The 17115-nt window shown below is 50.6% G+C and overlaps 1 long non-coding RNA gene and 6 other non-coding genes across 7 annotated transcripts; 3 read left to right on the forward strand and 4 right to left on the reverse strand.

The window, feature by feature from the left end:
* The first annotated feature begins 267 nt into the window (after positions 1-267).
* On the forward strand, positions 268-340 carry TRNAM-CAU (transfer RNA methionine (anticodon CAU)). Its single transcript has one exon. It is a non-coding gene; the product is annotated as a tRNA-Met (tRNA).
* A 2114-nt stretch (positions 341-2454) lies between these two features.
* TRNAK-UUU (transfer RNA lysine (anticodon UUU)) lies at positions 2455-2527 on the reverse strand. Its single transcript has one exon. It is a non-coding gene; the product is annotated as a tRNA-Lys (tRNA).
* Positions 2528-4360: 1833 nt separating this feature from the next.
* TRNAM-CAU (transfer RNA methionine (anticodon CAU)) lies at positions 4361-4433 on the reverse strand. The gene has a single exon. It is a non-coding gene; the product is annotated as a tRNA-Met (tRNA).
* Positions 4434-4860: 427 nt separating this feature from the next.
* TRNAL-AAG (transfer RNA leucine (anticodon AAG)) lies at positions 4861-4942 on the forward strand. The gene has a single exon. It is a non-coding gene; the product is annotated as a tRNA-Leu (tRNA).
* Positions 4943-8747: 3805 nt separating this feature from the next.
* On the forward strand, positions 8748-8819 carry TRNAQ-CUG (transfer RNA glutamine (anticodon CUG)). Its single transcript has one exon. It is a non-coding gene; the product is annotated as a tRNA-Gln (tRNA).
* A 292-nt stretch (positions 8820-9111) lies between these two features.
* Positions 9112-9217, reverse strand: TRNAL-CAA (transfer RNA leucine (anticodon CAA)). Its single transcript has 2 exons — positions 9180-9217; positions 9112-9157 (listed from the first exon to the last, which is right to left on the reverse strand). It is a non-coding gene; the product is annotated as a tRNA-Leu (tRNA).
* A 6359-nt stretch (positions 9218-15576) lies between these two features.
* LOC109259469 (uncharacterized) lies at positions 15577-16319 on the reverse strand. The gene is made up of 2 exons (XR_002076681.2): positions 16147-16319; positions 15577-15831 (listed from the first exon to the last, which is right to left on the reverse strand). It is a non-coding gene; the product is annotated as an uncharacterized LOC109259469 (long non-coding RNA).
* Positions 16320-17115: the final 796 nt, after the last annotated feature.

The raw sequence follows: 17115 nt of genomic DNA on the forward strand, positions 1-17115 counted from the left end.
GAACGGGCGGGACCTGGGGCTCCTCCTGACACTGGGGGCCGCAGTCGTGTGTGTGCAAGGTGGTCCCGCGGGCGGGCGGGGTCCCCGAGGGAGTTCGGGACAAGCTGGAGCGGGGGGCGCGCGTCCGGGTCCTGGGCCTCGGCCTCCGTGGGCCCGAGGGTTTGGCAGCTCCGGCCGGAGGGCGTTTTCTGCCCGGGGCGGGGACGGCGCGAAGCTGGGCCACGTGCAATCTGGGTAAAACCGTGCGCCGAGGGCGCTTCGCCACCTGCCTCCTTAGCGCAGTAGGCAGCGCGTCAGTCTCATAATCTGAAGGTCCTGAGTTCGAACCTCAGAGGGGGCAGCTCACTTTTGCGCCCTGGCGGGTGGACCCGAAGTCCCGGGGCCAGGGAGAGGGAGGGGGTCTCAGTTTTCTGGCTCCTGGGCGGTCTACACCCGCCGCGACTTATCCTCACTTCTTCCCAAGAGCCAGATCTTGCGTCCGAGTCCCTCTGATTTCCGTTCTTCCTTGGGGCAGTGGCCTTGACCGGTGCCACTCAGTGTGTTGCAAACAAGATGGGACGAGGAAACGAAAACCTGACGTTCAGTTTTCCCAGCGAGGCCTGTGGCCTCCTCTCACATACACCGCAGGTCCTGGCCGCGGCCTCCGGTGTAACCCGGCCCTGACTACTTTCCCACCTACACGCACCGCGCTGGCCGGTGCTCCACAGACATGCGTGTCCGGCGTTGCTGAGACCACCCCGCGCGGGGAAGACGCAAGGAAGGGTTCTTCCCCAGGACCTTCAGAGGGAGCGCAGCTCTGTCAATACCTTGATTTTGGACTCTAGCCTCCAAAACGTAATTAATCACTTGATTTCTGCGAATAGAAAATTAAGCTCTAATTGTGTTAAGCCACACAGTTGGTGGTGATTCGAGCCGGCAGCCCTAGAAAATTAACACACCACGCCTTCTCGGCCTCTGACCTCCCAATACATCAGAGCACCTGTGTTCTTGTCTTCACAGCACTTACTGCTGACCTGCCTCGTCCTTTTATTCAACACGCTTACTATCACCCACCCATGCCCTTACCCTGTACACTCCACGAGGGTCCTCCTGATGTGTTTTGTCCACTCCTGTAGCTCCGGTGCGTATGCCTCACTACCTGACCATGAGCCCTCGTCAAATAAATCCATGAGTTAATTAACATTTTAACTCTTTCTGTCTTCCTTCCATATTCCCTACCACTCTCTTACTCCAGGCAATCAACATCTCAAATTTGGATCTTTGCAAAACTGCTCACAGGGGACACACCTACTGAAATCCATCCTGCAGGCCACACCTCTCTGGCTTAGTGCTGGGAAAAGACAGGGCAAGACTTGGATTGTTCCCGCAAAACGTCTGGGCCTCCGAGACTTTGTATTTTGGGAGAGCTCTCTCAACAGGCCGCCGGGATGCAGACTCAACACGGCACATCTCAGTGTCTTCAGGCCCCTCAGCCTCTGGTTCCAGAAGCCTGTATCCCCACAGCTTAACGGATGCACTTAAAGATTTGGGAGACATCAGAGGGCTGGATGGGCTGGATCTTCAGGCAGTTCCTTAGGGAATGATCCTTCCTGGTGCCATCGCTGTTCAGAATCTGTTCCTCTCCTTTGCAGAAACAGAAACCATGTTAATTCACCCCAGAGTTTTTCAGGCCTGGAGGACAGACACACTGTAACCAAATGTCAGAGACATTCCAAGCCAGGGTGTGAACGTATTTCAGCCACATCTGTAGTCGATTAGCATAATCTCATCTATGTAAAGCAGACTGCAGTGGAAATCAAGTACATTGGAAGGTTGCTCCATGCATCGGTGATACAAATCAAATATCAATGAGTATGATATCAGGCAATGATGGTCTTGGCCCATGTGGTTGGCCCCAGGGCAGACATGGAAACCCTGAGTTCTGATCATAGCATGCTATTTTCTTAAGCAAGTTTACAATATTACGACATCCTTACAGAATAGCGTACAATACAAGGCTACATGAGAGTTCTGTTTAATTTGTATCCTTGTTACCCTTACTGAACTTGAAATGAATATCCAAAAACCTTCCTCAGCCCTTCACTTACAAACCAACTCTTAAAGACACCTGTGCCTCACTCAGAAATCCTACAAACAGCCAACCACATCCTTTACAAAGTGGGTGTAGTAACTACTCCAGCCTTTTTTTTTTTTTTTTTTCACTTAAATGAGACGAATAGGCAAAGATTATGATCTTGGTGCTATGTTCACGTTAGTTCCATTCACAAAGATCTCAGCTGTCTACATTAGTAGAAATCCCAGGTATTCCTACTATCTTTACTTTGTATGGGAGTCACTTACCCATTTTGTTAGCTGAAATATTTGAACCTTGGGGGTGTTGCGATTTACCTAATCTGTCCCTGTTTCTGCACAAAACATCGCCTTCACAAAGGTGGAGCCTGACACCAGCAGACACGCCCGAACAGGGACTTGAACCCTGGACCCTCAGATTAAAAGTCTGATGCTCTGCCGACTGAGCTATTCGGGCCCCTGCCGCAGTGTGTTTCCTCCATGTCCTAGTGTGAAATAAGTGTTTTGTCCAGAGTGCAAATGTCTTCCTTTTTGTTCATTCACTTATTATTTCTAACCCTTCCCTTTAAATTCTGTCCATGTTCCTTTTCCTTATTCCCAACCCTATCTTCACTCCTTTGAACATGGCTCCAGGCTATTTGTGGCCCCAGGTCACTGGGGAAAAGTAACTTACCAATCATCCACCAAGACTGTCCTGTGGCTCATTTCTAGGTATGTGTTTATTCATGCCACCATTTAAAGCAGATTTGCCGTGGTCTTCACAACTTCACTATGATAACATGAAGTGGAAAATGTTAATGGACTTAAATTAGAATAAAGGAATAGAGGCAGAAAATTAAGAAAAAAGTATGCTCACTGTACACAGAGCCCCCCACCCTACCCACATCTCCAGTTCAGCCGACGGTAAAGGGACGGCACCTTTTCAAGGGGTAAGAGGACACTTCTCCCGGAAGTGTTGTCTAAACAGAGAATCGGAGGGTTGGTATAAGACGCTGGACAAAAATGTGGCTGGCTCCCGCATCCCAGGAAGAGGGAAGAGCACAGCACCTTCAAAGAACTGAAAGCAGACCTGAGGTGCTGGCAGGCAGGGCGGGTAGATGGTGGGGGAGGAAGGCAGGGACACACCCGAGAGGACAGGTCCTGAGGTTATGGCAGGAGTGTAGACTGGAGACCTCACCCCTGCAGCAATGCCTAGGTACTGGGCGTTTCAGGCAGGGAGAAACAACCTGATCAGAGATGATCCTGGAAAGCGTATGCTGGCTTCACATAAAGAATGGGCCAGAAGGGGGCGAGAGGTGATGGGGACCCACGGAGGCCGTGCAGATTTGGCCTGGTGGCTCTGAGGCAGTAGCCGAACGGTGCAGAGCACGTCCTAGGCCCAGGACTCCAACATGTTGTTCACCTGACTGCATTGAGGTCTCCTGGCAAAGGGGCGGGACCTGTGGGAAGGGCAGAGGCCCAGCCCCAGCATCACAGCACAGAGAGCACAAGGATGGGCTTGAAAGCTGAGAGGGAATGGATTCACAGGGAAGGAAGGACACAGCTTTGCCTGGCACATGGTAGGCCCTCAGTAAATACCTGTTGAATATTTCCTACACAATAGGCTGAGAGGCTAAGAGCAAGATACTAAATTTCAATCGTGTTCATTTTTGTGTGAGTTGGGTGCTTATCTTGACTCTGGAAATATCACTTCAGTGTGTTTGCTTCTTGTCTCTCTGTGGGTGACTTAGAGTCCAGTAAAGGGTAAAAGAGCAAGAGAAGGGGACAATGTGGTGAGACTGGGGGCGGAGTGGGTACGGATTCCCTGTCTTGTGGGATGTCCCTGGTGACCTAAGCAATTCCAGAAGAATGGTGAGAGACGACCAATCGGTAATTAATAACAAAGGATTGCACCCCATGGTACCCCCCCCCCCCCCCAAACAGCCCTCCCTCCGCGCCTCCTCTCTGGGCCCCAGAGCCAGTAGGTTTCTTGACCCTGGTGTTTTTGTAACAAAAACAATTGCCAGGCCTATCTGAAAGGCATTTAAATAATGTCCTGGCTGTGTCTGAAGTTGGTATAAAAAACAACCGTTAGAATTTTGGAGCATTTGGTTCTCGGTGGAAAGTCACTATTTTGTAACTGAGCGTCACATGGCCCCGTTACACAACAGTGAATTAATTGTCCGTCAGTCTTACCCGGCGATTCCCGCGGTTGAAAAAGTACACTTGTGGGAGAAAGGGATGGAGAAGGAAGGCAGACTCGTCCCCCACCCCATCCCCCGCATTGTCGTGGGGTCGGGGGAAAAATACGTGCCCCCTCTGAGGTTCGAACTCAGGACCTTCAGATTATGAGACTGACGCGCTGCCTACTGCGCTAAGGAGGCGCCTGTTCTTTTCCGTTGCGCACACTCCTACAAACACACCGCAGGACCCAGCTCCTGGGTGGGTCAGGGTCGTGGCTACGCCGGACAGGGAGGGGCGGGGGTCACGCTGCGGCCGCCCCGGGGCACCTCGTCCGGGCGCGATCGGGGCTTGCGCTCCTTCCTTGGCTGCTGCTGCTGCTGCTGCTTCTCCGCAGCGGCTCCGGGGCCGGACCCGGACGGCGGGACTTGCTCGCTCCTGAGGCCGGGGGACTCACTCTCTGCCGGCGCCTGGCTCCCGCGCGGGTGAAGATCGGACAACGCCAGGAAGCCGAGTGCGCGGGTCGAGCGCGCGACCTGGGGCGGACGGAGGGGGCGAGGGGCACGCGGGAGGGCGGGACCTGCGCGACCTTGAGGTCGGGGAAGCGCGGGCAGCCCGAACCCTCAGGGCGGTAGCGTGGCCGAGCGGTCTAAGGCGCTGGATTAAGGCTCCAGTCTCTTCGGGGGCGTGGGTTCGAATCCCACCGCTGCCAGGATGCTTTTACTGCTCTGTCCACGTACCTGCCCGCTCCTTCACTCCCCGCTCTCGCCAGAGTCCCCCAACAGGGCATCGGCCCCCAGTCCATGATGACAGTGAGCGAGCCGCACATCGGCTGTGCGGGGTGGTGACCCCCCGATCCCGAGTACCCAACGTGTGGCACACCTCCACTTTACTGCTTTATTTTAGAAATACTTGGGTGCCTTCTTCGTGCGCCGCGTCCTCGCGGGCGCTCCCTCCGCTCCTGCGCGGTCCACTTGCTTCTGCCCTCAAGGTCTCGGCTTGGAAGGCGCTTTCCCCAGGAAGCCTTCCTTGATCTGTCCCTCCAGAATTCCAGCCAGTCAACGAAGGCACGTGAGGAACGGGAGTGAGGTTCCCTGCGCCGGTGCCTAGGAGGGGGACAAGCATTAGACACTTAATGGCCCCTGGATGACACAACTTCCGCAGAGAATGAGCTGAGTGACATTCTAGATCTGCTATCAGGACAAAGAATGTAATCGAACATACGACCGCACAAGGTACAGGGAAGGACCTTTCAGGGGCTCACAGTGTCGGAGGAGAGACCAGGGGGGGAGGGACTTGTTAGAGTGGGTTCTTGTGTGTCTCATGAATCGAATAAGCGGATTCCTGAATTTATGAATGAACTTTTAAAACCCCAATGTGGTAAACACAGTAAAGGAGCAACGCAGCGCGCTGGGGAGGACGCAGCAGGCCCGGGCGTGGCCAGCCTTTCCGCGGCCGGCTTCCCTCAGTTGCGCCTCGCGTTTGGTGGCCCGCTCCCGTGGGCACGCCCGGGGCTCTTGGTGGCACACTGTGGGCACTTGGTGGCCCACTCCTGTGCGCACGCCCCAGGCACGCTCCGCTGTCGCTCAGTCGGTCTCTTGGTATTTACCAGAACTTTCGGAAACTTTTGTGTAGTTGTCTGCTTTTCCTCATGTGTCATAAGCTTCGTCAGATTACACAACCACATTTATCTTGCTTCCCCATGTCATGAAAACTACGTACACGTTTGTGTTAAATTCCAATGAATAAATATGTGAGAGAATAACTTGCTAATTTGTGAGGAGAGCAGGGTATACAGAGCTGAGGACCCAGCTCTGGCAGGGCCATGTGTCCCGAAGGCCCGTTTCTAGAGGACACCCCCGGTGAACTGGGTTGTGGGCGGCTGATTACACCACACTGACCTGATCCTTGGGGGCTCGCTCTGCTACCAGGTAACTGCAAGCCATTCTTGTTTAGGTCACCAGGGACCAGCTTGTTTCTGGACTGTGGGGCCCAATCATCTCTCCCCTTCCCCGGGTAGCTCCCCCTCTGTGTCTTCATTTGTTTGCTTCTGCCCTGCAGTATTTGTTAGCCACGCACCGGCAATCCAAGGAAAGGGTGCAGCCTTTTAAATTCCACACTCAAAAATAAACCAACCCCTTGCCTTCTTTTCCAGGTCTTACCCACTGTCCTTGCCTAGGGAATAAATGTGCTAAGGTTGAAAACCCAATCATTCCTACCCCTCCCCTTGCCTATCCTCAGAATATTCTGGCATCCTTTCAAAACGAGTGGACACTTTCTTTTTCTTTAAGAAATAAGGATGTAGCTCATCCAAAAAATAAAAACAAATAAATAAATAAATACAGGATGCCCCCTGAACTGGGAAAAAAAGATGGGAATTATTGGATCTAAGCTAGCTTAGACCATCTTTTAAAGATTAGACCATCTTTTAAAGACAGAGAACTCATGAAGAGGGAGAGTTATATGTGTGGACACTTACAAGAACTTTACAGTCACCTGGCCAAAAGTCCTTGGGTTTCACTGCTTCTCTCTACACCATATTTAATAAGCAGCTATTTTGTGACAGGCGCCTTGCTTGGCTGGAGATCGAGCAACAGGATGAATTACAGAAAATGACTCAGGGATTCCTTAGCAACTCAGCCTTGGGAGACTACCAGAGGCACATTGAGAACATGACCAATACTTAATATTTAGGTTGAATAAAGAGTAATTTGTACCTGAATATTTCATGCTGTATATGTGATCTCTTTGTTATGTGTTGTTCTTACAGTTACTAGGTAAATAATCATGGTATCTTAACAAAGTTAAGATTTTGAAAAATAAGTGAGTATGTCTAGCACGATCATGTCCTTCCGGTCTTGGTCACCAACGCCTGAGGACGCCCGTGTAGGGGTCCACATGAACACTGGAGTGTCCACTGGGAGCCGTGACCTGGCCAGCACAAAAACCAAGCAAAACCAAACCAAATATGCATCAGTCATCCCCTTTAGGCTTGTCAGATTTAGCCTATGGAGGAATGGGAAAGGAAACCCTCCCGAAAGTCTAACCCTGGGCTATCCCTCTGAGCAGTCATGCTCGCATCCTTTCGTCTACACCTTCAAGCAACAAGAACTGATGAGACTTCTATGCCCTAGCAGACTTGGGGCATCAAAGAGGAACAAGACCGGGTCTGACACTTAAGACATTTTGCAGTGGGAGGACACATGTTCAAATTCCGAGCCCATGATTACAGCTGAGCAGGGAGGTGCCAAGAAAGTCTAAGGTTGCTCCAAAGGCCTTGGCAGGTATTTTGAATAAATAACTGAGGCTATAGAAAGGAGATGTTGTATTTTTCTTTTCTCCCTTTTGAACTGTGAGATGAAAATCCAATTTATTTTTGCATGGATCAGAAATGAAGGCAAACTCAAAACCACCAGAAGTAAGAATATCCTTAGGACTCCGTGCTTCCCCTGACATCGAGGGTAAGAAACCTGGGGGTTCGGCCCAGTGGAAGGTCAGTGCAAGCCCCCTCCCACCACCTGCCCCCCATCTGCCTCTCTTGTATTTGTCTTTTCCATCGCCTTCAGGCTGGAAAGTGTAGGAATTTTTCCATCTGCCAGAAAATGCCTTCATAAATGTAAAAAAGAAGGAAAGAAAGAAAGAAAGAAAGAAAGAAAGAAAGAAAGAAAAAGACAGGAAGAAAGAAAGAAAGAAAAAGACAGGAAGGAAGAAAGAAAGAAAGAAAGAAAGAAAGAAAGAAAGAAAGAAAGAAAGAAAGAAAGAAAAAGAAAGAAAGAAATTAGGAGGAAGAGGCAGAGCTTTTGTTTAAAGTGGTGCTTGATTCCTTAAAAAACTACCCTAGACCCAGCAATAGCACCACTAGGTATTTATCCGAAGGATACAGGAGTGCTGATTTGAAGGGGCACAAACAGACACCCCAATGTTTATAGCAGCACCATCAACCATAGCCAAAGTATGGAAAGAGTCTAAATGTCCATTAACTGATGAATGAATAAAGAAGACGTGGTTTATATACACAATGAAATACTAGTTGGCAATGAGAAAGAATGAAATCCTGCCATTTTCAGCAACGTGGATGGAACTGGAGGGCATTATGCTGAGTGAAATAAGTCAGGCAGAGAAAGATATCATATGTTTTCATTCATATGTGAAATTTAAGAAACAAAACAGAGGAACATGGGGGAAGGGAAGGAAAAATAAGATAAAAACAGAGAGGGAGACCAACCATAAGAGACTCCTAAAAACAGAACAAACTGGGGTTACTGGAGAGGACGTGGGGGGAGGGGCTAGATGGGTGATGGGCATTAAGGAGGACACCTGTTGGGATGAGCACTGGGTGTGTATGTAAGGGATGAATTCCTGGGTTCTACTCATAAACTCTACGCTGGGTGCTAAGTAACTAGGATTTAAATCAAAACAAACAAAACTGGTGAAATGGTGTCTCATCTTCAATCGTTAGGACAAGGCCACAGAAGGAAGGTCTCAGATGGATGGTGCACAAGGCCTTTTTCACGTGGGGTTCCATGGTGTAATGGTTAGCACTCTGGACTCTGAATCCAGCGATCCGAGTTCAAATCTCGGTGGAACCTTCCTATTTCCGGTCCTTTTACATGACTTCACTCCCAGGCCTGGACTTTTGCGTTGCTGCGTGGCCAGCCCAGGCACTCAGGGAAGGCCGTGCCCACCGAACAAAAAGCACGCCGAGGGCAGCGAGGTCGCGGGGACAGTAACCAGCACTGGGGAGTGGGTAAGGGGGTGGGCGGGAATGGGGGAAAGTGGATGGGGGGGGAGGGGAGGGGATAGTAAGCGGACAGACTTCACGGGCCGCAGAAGGAAAGCGCAGCTCAAACCGAGGACAAAAACGGGGGGAAAAAAAGCATGTGTCAGAAGTGGGATTCGAACCCACGCCTCCACACGGAGACCAGAACCCTCGAACCGAGGAAGCGAAGCTTGAGTCTGGCGCCTTAGACCACTCGGCCATCCTGACACCCGGGGGTGCGCTCTGCGCGCGAACAGACTCTTTCGTCGTCTCCAGCGCGCGCCCCGTGCGCGCCCCCGGGGTTCACTGCTGTGTGGGGTGGGTCCCTGGAGTGGAGGCGCTGCGCCCCTTCTTCGGCGGGTCGGAAACTCCGAGCTCCGGTGCTTTGCTCCCCGCCGAGGCTACGATTGGGGTCCCTCCCCGCGCTCTGCCCTCCCTGCCCCGTGGGTACCCCAGGGCGCAGGACGCTGGCACCCGGAACGACCCCAACTAGCCCTGGAGAAGCCGTTCGTCTACCAGCAGCGCAGAACGGGCGGAGCTCAGCGCGGGCGGGCGAGCGGGTGTAGACCCGGGGAGAACAGCGGCGGTCGGTGTAGACTGCAGCGGGGAGGGGCGGGGCGGGGAAGGTCTAGAACCGCCGGTGGCTTCGCGCGCGGACGCGGGAACCCGGAGCGGCAAGGAGTCGCGCCGCTGGGCTCTGGCGCCCCCTGCCCGCAGATCCCAGAGCCCGGGGACAATCCTGTTCTCCCAGAGCCCCGGGGACTTCCTGTCCTCTCGGAGCCCCGGGGACGGTCCTGTCTTCCCAGAGCCCCGGGGACTGTCCTGTCCTCTCGGAGCCCCGGGGACGGTCCTGTCTTCCCAGAGCCCCGGGGACTGTCCTGTCCTCTCGGAGCCCCGGGGACGGTCCAGTTCTCCCAGAACCCTGGGGACTGTCCTGTCCTCCCAGGGCCCTGGGGGATGGTCCTCCCGGAGCCCCGGGGACTGTTCTCCTGAAGCCTGGGGACTTTCCTGTCTTCCCACAGCCCCCGGGGATGGTCCTCCCAGAGCCGCGAGGACAGTCCTCTCGGGGCCGCAGGGACGATCCTCCCAAAGCCTGGGGACTGTCCTTCCAGAGCCCCGGGGACTGTCCTCTGCATCCGCCTGGGGCCGGGGCTGGGCTGGGCTGTGCTGGCATCACAGAACAGACCCAGACCCTTGACCCTTGGAGGCCCCGCACCCACGCGGCCAGGTCCCCACATCAACCTTCTCCACCCCAGGGATTCCGCAGCTGGGCTCGTAGTCCTCACTTCAAACAGGAACCATCAGATGTCTGTGAAAATATTTCTGGAATAAAGACAAAACCAACAGGCAGAGGTGGGACGAGAACTAAGGCGAAAGAAACACCTTCGGGAAACTGGATTTTAAAACCGTAACTAAGTCCCGAGTGACGTAGGAAACAACATTTATGAAACACGGCGAGAAGGGGAGGCGGGAAAAAAATTTAGCGTAGTGATTTCAAAGCAAGGTTGTGGAAAGCCCTGGAAGAGTGTGGTGCACGTGGAAAGCAGGAGAGGCTCCAGAAGGAAGTAGAAGGGTGTCTGCCAGCAGGTGTCAAAACCTGGGTTGCTGAGGGAGGAAAGGAAAAGAGGAAGGGAAGCAGATAGAAAGGAAACACAAGGTTCTTTTCCAGAACGGAAGACTGAAATCTGAGATAAAAAGGGGCCCCCGAATGGCCTGGGTCCGGCGAGAGGAGAGCCCACAGCGCAGAGCAGCATCACTAAGTACAGCAGCGTCCTCCTGTCCCACCACCGCCGGGCCTGCGGTGGGGCCTGGGCGGTGGCTGGACGTCACCCCCTGATGCCTGAACTATTACTGCTCTCACCGCCAGCCACAAAGGGGCTGAGGGGGCTGGAAACCATACACTGAGACAGGAGACTTTTAAATTTGGGGGGGAAAGTCTGAGGACACTTCTTGGCTTGTAACCCTTTGGTCTCTTGCCTGGCTCCCTAAAATCCCTCTCTTCTCAAAACTGTTAAGTTGTCTCTACTGTATTATCTGCCTACAAAATAACAGATGCTTGCAGTCAAAATAAAACACATCGCAGAAAAATGGAAGTTAGAAAGCAGACATCAGTCAGCATCTATGCCTCCTTCCAGTCCTGCTGACACGTCACACCCTTATTAATTGGGGTTAAATTTCCCTACGTATTTCTTTAGTGTGTGCACGTGTGCGCTATTCTCTTATAAAAAATTAATTCATTCCACACAATGTACCACAACTTCTTTCTAACATAGCAACTACCAGGGATGTCTTTCCACGTCAGTACACGCATGCTTTTTAACGACAGAACAACATCGAGCATGCACCGTAATTTTTAAACTAATACATTTTTGATGATTTTTTTCTGTGCTGCTTTCTTTTTAACTATTTTGGTTCTCCCTTTCTCACTAGACAAAAAAAACACAAACAAACAAGCTAGATTTGAGTAGTAAAATAAACCTGAAAATAGCAAGATACATGCTGTCTTAGAATGGAAGTGTTCAGACTCTGAGGAATGCACAAACTGTTATCTCCGAATGAAACATCTCAGGCTTCTTTTACTGTGAGAAGAGATTCCAGAGCCTGTTTGTAAACGGACCAGTATCTCTCAAAATCAAAGCGTAAATTTCTGGAACAAAACTCACTCCTTTATTCAGGCAAAACCATCACTGAAGTTTGAAGTTTAGAATAGAATACCCATTTCTCTGTGCTGAAAGGGTGCTTCACATGCTTGAGAATTCATTCGTGTCCTTAATACAACTTTTTTTAATTTGCCTTGGATAAGGAAAGTGTGCACGTGGTACAAAACTCAAAAGCTACAGAGGACTTTTCACCCCAACGCAGAAAGGCCCCCGGGGTTCCTGGGAGTCTGATCGCTTCTCTGCAGGGATTTTTGTGGGCCTGGCCAGCCCCCCACCGTGCTGTTTGCACCCCTCCCGGCCCCTCTACATCAGCATGAGGGCAAAGGACAGAAGGCGAAGAGGGCTGTTCCTCATGTGTCACTTTTACACGCTGCCCTGAAGTGCTCACCCAAGATGAGTGGTGGCAGTGCAGTACCGGACTTGAGACACTTGGAATATTTCTGTTTTCCTCATCTTGTGTTCACGGTCGTTGTGCAGTAAGGAATCTGGCCTCACCTAAGGAGAGGTCTGGCCCTCATCTTCTCCTGGAAGTAAGCTGTAAACATATGAGGTTCCCCTAGGGACAGCAGCCCCTGTGGTCCCTGTGGGCCCCTCCCAGCACCTGCGACAGACAGACAGACAGACTCAGCCCATGGCCCACACACTCCTTGGGTTCTCTGCACAGGCACTCCTGGCTTCGGGATGCGGGAAGGTGTTGGAAAATGAAGACACAAGGACAAGACAGGCCCAGGGAGGGTTTGGCCGCAGCCATGTTTCACGTGCTATTCGGAGTGACTTCAGAGAGATGGGTGAAAGGCAAGAGGTTTCATAAAACTCTGAAATCGGGTCACAGACATTGCTAACTCAGGGCTGGTGACAGAAACTGCCAACAGGCATTTTCACCTTCCTCCTTCTTTGCCTAGGAACCCAGATGTTTATGTTGGGTCAGCAAATGTGCCCGGGAAACACTGCACTTCCCAGCCTCCTTTTGCAGGTGCCCGAGACATTTCAGTGAAAGTTGCTGTGGAGAAGAGCATTGGGAGTAGGATCCTCGAAGACCCTGTGATGATTTGTCTCAGTTTATCTGGGATGATGTGATGCAGTGTTGGGGTCTGGGAGCAAATAGTCAAGAAAGAATCTTGAACCATTTTCAGTACAAAAAGGTGGTTTTATGAAAGCACGAGGACAGGACCCGTGGGCGGTTGTGGGGTTGTGAGGAGTGACAGGTTACATACCCTCAGGTTGGGAGGGGGTCAGGAACAGCGTGAGTCTGTAAGGAATTTGGGAGCAAGGTTCCCAGGGCCTTGAGGGGCTAGCTGCTGTTAGGTCACTGACTACAGTGGAGCGAAACCTGGGTCCTGAGACCCTTCCGCTGTGTATCAGCGGCCATAAGCCTGGAGGATGATTGCAGGCATATACCTTGGGGGGGGGGGGGTGGAGGTAAAGGAGGTTCCCAAAGGAATTTTATATGTCAAAGTGGATGTTGGCTGATGTCCAGCTAAGGTTGCCTTTTGCCTCCAGCAAAGTGGGAACCTGGGGGCCGCTGAGCTTCCAGAGGAAGGTGGCTGTTTCAAGTACTTGTCGATGGGCTGCAATTGTAAGGAAGTTTAATTTTTCTGCATGTCTTTTGCCTTTGTTCTCCACATCCTGGGACACTTCCTATTTGAATAATGCTTTGTGCAGATTTTTGTGTGAATGTAAGTTCTCATTTCTCTGAGATAAATTCGCAATAACAGACACATTTGAGACTCCAAACTGTAGCAGCCGTTTGGTTCCCTCATAGGGGAGGCGCCCCCTGACTGCTCTGTATAAAATAACACCCCCATCACTGCTCCCTCCGCATCCTGACTCCTTTTTCACGGCATCTTCCACACGCTGCATTTATTTCTTGGTTTGCTTTTTGTCCATCTTTCTTTCTAGAAGGCAACTCTGAGCACAGAACTTTATTTTGTTCCCTGCAGTATCCTGGAGTCTGGAAGACAGTCAGGCACATCCTGGCCACTCAATAAATATTTGTTGAATGAATGAATGAGTGAATGAATGAATGAATGAATGAATCTCAGACATCTTTCCATATTCGTGTACTAAGATGTAACTCATTCCTTTGGGTACATACATAGTATTCCATGGCGGGTGTGCATTCAGTGTCTTCCATCAACCCATCCCCTCATGAAGCCTATTTATGTCGGTTCCAATGTTTTACAAACCCAAACAATGTTCGAATTATAGTCCTTATATAATCCATCATCTCTGTGCAGAGGGGGCAGAAGTGGACTGGATAGTTCAAAGAGTATGTGTATTAAGATTTTTTTAGCCATTGCCAAATTGTTCTCAACAATGTTCTCCCAGCTTACACCCCGCGTCGTCCTCGAATGCCTCATTCTCACCAATACCCAGTATTGCAGTTTTCTAATCTTTACTAATCTCATAGATACACAGCATCACATTTCATCTCATTAACTTTGAGCTGAACTTTTCACATGTTTATGAACCAGTTGTTCTTCTTCCTACACTGTCTTCTCAGCGTTTTCTTTTTGTCTCTTCTCAGTTATATTCGTGAAAGTATTTTGTCTCTCAAGGAAATTCATCCTTTGTGTTATTTGCTAAAAGTACTTTTTCCTAATTTTCCTTCATTATTTGACTATTCGTTTGAGAGGAGGGAAAGGGGCAGAAAGGGAGACAGAATCCCAAGCAGGCTCTGTGCTGTCAGCACAGAGCCCGACCTTGGGACTCAAACCCACAGACTGGAAGGTCATGACCTGAGTTGAGATCAAGAGTCAGACACTTAACTGACCGAGCCACCTGGGGGCCCTGATTGCTCAGCTGTTTAAAGGTACTTTCCTGGGGTCGCCTGGGTGGCTCAGTCGGTTAAACGTCTGACTTCAGCTCAGGTCATGATCTCACAGTCCGTGAGTTCGAGCCCCTCGTCGGGCTCTGGGTTGATGGCTCAGAGTCTGGAGCCTGCTTCCGATTCTGTGTCTCCCTCTCTCTCTGCCCCTCCCCCGTTCATGCTCTGTCTCTCTCTGTCTCAAAAGTAAATAAACGTTAAAAAAAAATAAATAAAGGTACTTTCCTGTACAGAAGTCAGTCGATTTTTACTTTTATGTAACCAAATGTATCCGTTTGATGGATGGCTTCTGGGTTTGTGGTCCTATTTAGAAAGACCTTCCTCTAGACAACATTTTTTTAAATCTTTTTTTTTAAAAGAGCTTTCATTGATTTGTTTTTTAAAATTTAAATCTTTCACTGATCTGAAATATAATTTGGTGTAATAAGAAGATGAGATTTTCCCCCCAAACAGGATCATTTGTTGAAGGTAGGACACCAGTCTGAACTTTCCCTTTTATCCAAACTGAACTCTTACTCTGATTTGGGTCCACAGGCCAGCTTCTATTCTGTCCCATTGATCTGGCCATCTATTCCTTAATTATCCTAGCCTTGTGTTTCTCCTGACTGGTCTTTATTTTTATTTTCCAGACTAACTTTGGCGTCACATGCTGAAGGCAGATAAGAGGAGCGGAGGAAGCAGAAATACCTTAGGCATCACCAGGCCCTACTCAGTTTGGAGCCCAGAGAAAGAGCAATCCAAGAAGGGAAGGGGTCAACCCTGTCAAATGCCTCAAAACCTGCAAGGTAAAGACTGAGGTGTCCTCTGGGTTTAGCTAATATTAGGAGCTCATATTTAGCAGCTCGATTGAGTAAAGAGAGTAGGTAGGAATTTATTTTAAAATAAAATAGCTTAGGGGCACCCAGGTGGTCCAGTCTGATACGCATCTGACTCTTGATTTCGTGCTTAGGTCAGGATCTCACGGTTCGTGAGTTCGAGCCCCCACATCTGGCTCTGTGCTGACCGGTCCTCCCCCGCTGGCTCCTGCTTGCGAGCATGCTCTCTCTCTCTCTCTCTCTGTCCCTCTTTCCCTCAAAATAGAGAAACAAAGAAACAGAACATTGTTTATTAATAAAAACTGTATATTATTACTTAGGGTTGGTTTTAGTTGCATATACAGACAGTCCAAGTAAGTGGCTTCAATAAGACAGTGGCCTTAGCGGACCATGAAGTCCGCTGCAGACACTCTGCAGTGTGTAAGGACCCAGGCGTAGTCGCCTTTCCACTACACCCTCCTAGTCGGCTTCGGGTGTTCCAGATTGCTTCCTGGTCCAGGACAGCCGCTCAAGCTCCTATCATCTCGTGCACATTCCAGGCTGGAGGAAGGAAGGACAAAGGTTAATCCCAGGGTCACAGTGCAGCTCGTTAGGCTCTAAGGGGAAGCCTGGAGGCCAGCACAGAGGAGGCCACGCCCAGCTGTGGGGAGGGTCAGAGGCCTGTCTGCCGCACTCCTTGAGAAGCCCCCGGTGGCACACCAGGACAGGAAGCTCCTGGTCAAATAAGGAAGGGAGCCCCCAAACCCTGCTTCCAAGAATCCCCGCCCCAAGCAAGGGATTCTCCACAGCCTTGTTAACAACTGTCAATAAAAGGCAGAAACCCAACCCCAGGGCGTGCAGCTAACAGGCTTGCACCCTGTGTCCTCTGGCTCTCTCCCTCCAGGCAGCTCTCTCCATCCATCCCTGTCTCCGGCTCTCCCAACTCTGTCTTCAATAAACTTTCCTGCTGTGTTGCTCGTCCACTGTGTTGCCTCTGCCCTTGAATTCTTTCTCCTGATGAGACCAAGAACCTTTGGTGACAACTTTGGGCGGGGCTGGGTTGAGGCCCCAGGGCCTGGAGTCTCCCCGGTTCACCTGATAACAACATATCCATAACCAGTTGGACAAGGTAACTCTGCCTTCAGGAGGTACTTTCGCACTGGCAGCAAAGGGCCCAGGAAGTGTCTTTTATTGAGCATATTGAGCAATCTGGAATAAAATTGGAAGGTACGAGTGGAGACTGGCTGTAAAATATTATTCTGTTCAGACAGAAAGGCACTTATTAAAATAAATATGTGTACCAGAGCCCCAAACTGGAGACCAGGAGGTCAGTTTCTTCTGCAGAGATATTTTTACAATCTTTAGTTTTCAACACTTAAAAGTCATTAAAGTTTCGTATAAAACTCTAGATTCCTGCCTTCTCTTGAGCTAAAACTTTGGCAGTATGCTGGGCCCGCATTTTCAACGGCAATCTTTAGTGAGAGAGGAGAGTATCTGCCTCTTGGAAGGGACATCTGTCCTACAGTTAGTCACTGTCCCCATTTTGCCTATTGGTTCCTGGTCTGGGCTGCCTAGTAAATTCCCCTCTTGCCTCTGGGCACCTGGGTGGCTCAGTCCATTAGGCATCTGACTCTTGATTTCCACTCAGGTCATGGTCTTGTGGTTCATGGGACGGAGCCCCACGTCCGGCTCTGTGCTGAGCATGGGGCCTGCTTAAGATTGTCTCTCTCTGCCCCCCCCCCCCCCAACTCACACTCTCTCTCCTTTCTTTCTCTCTCCAAATAAAATAATAATTTTTTTAAAAGTCTCCCTTTTGCCTCTAATAGGCATGTGTGTTTGAACGCT

The sequence above is a fragment of the Panthera pardus genome, unplaced genomic scaffold (assembly GCF_024362965.1).
Source record: "Panthera pardus isolate Hobbes unplaced genomic scaffold, ASM2436296v1 HiC_scaffold_17, whole genome shotgun sequence".
Lineage (NCBI taxonomy): Eukaryota > Metazoa > Chordata > Mammalia > Carnivora > Felidae > Panthera > Panthera pardus.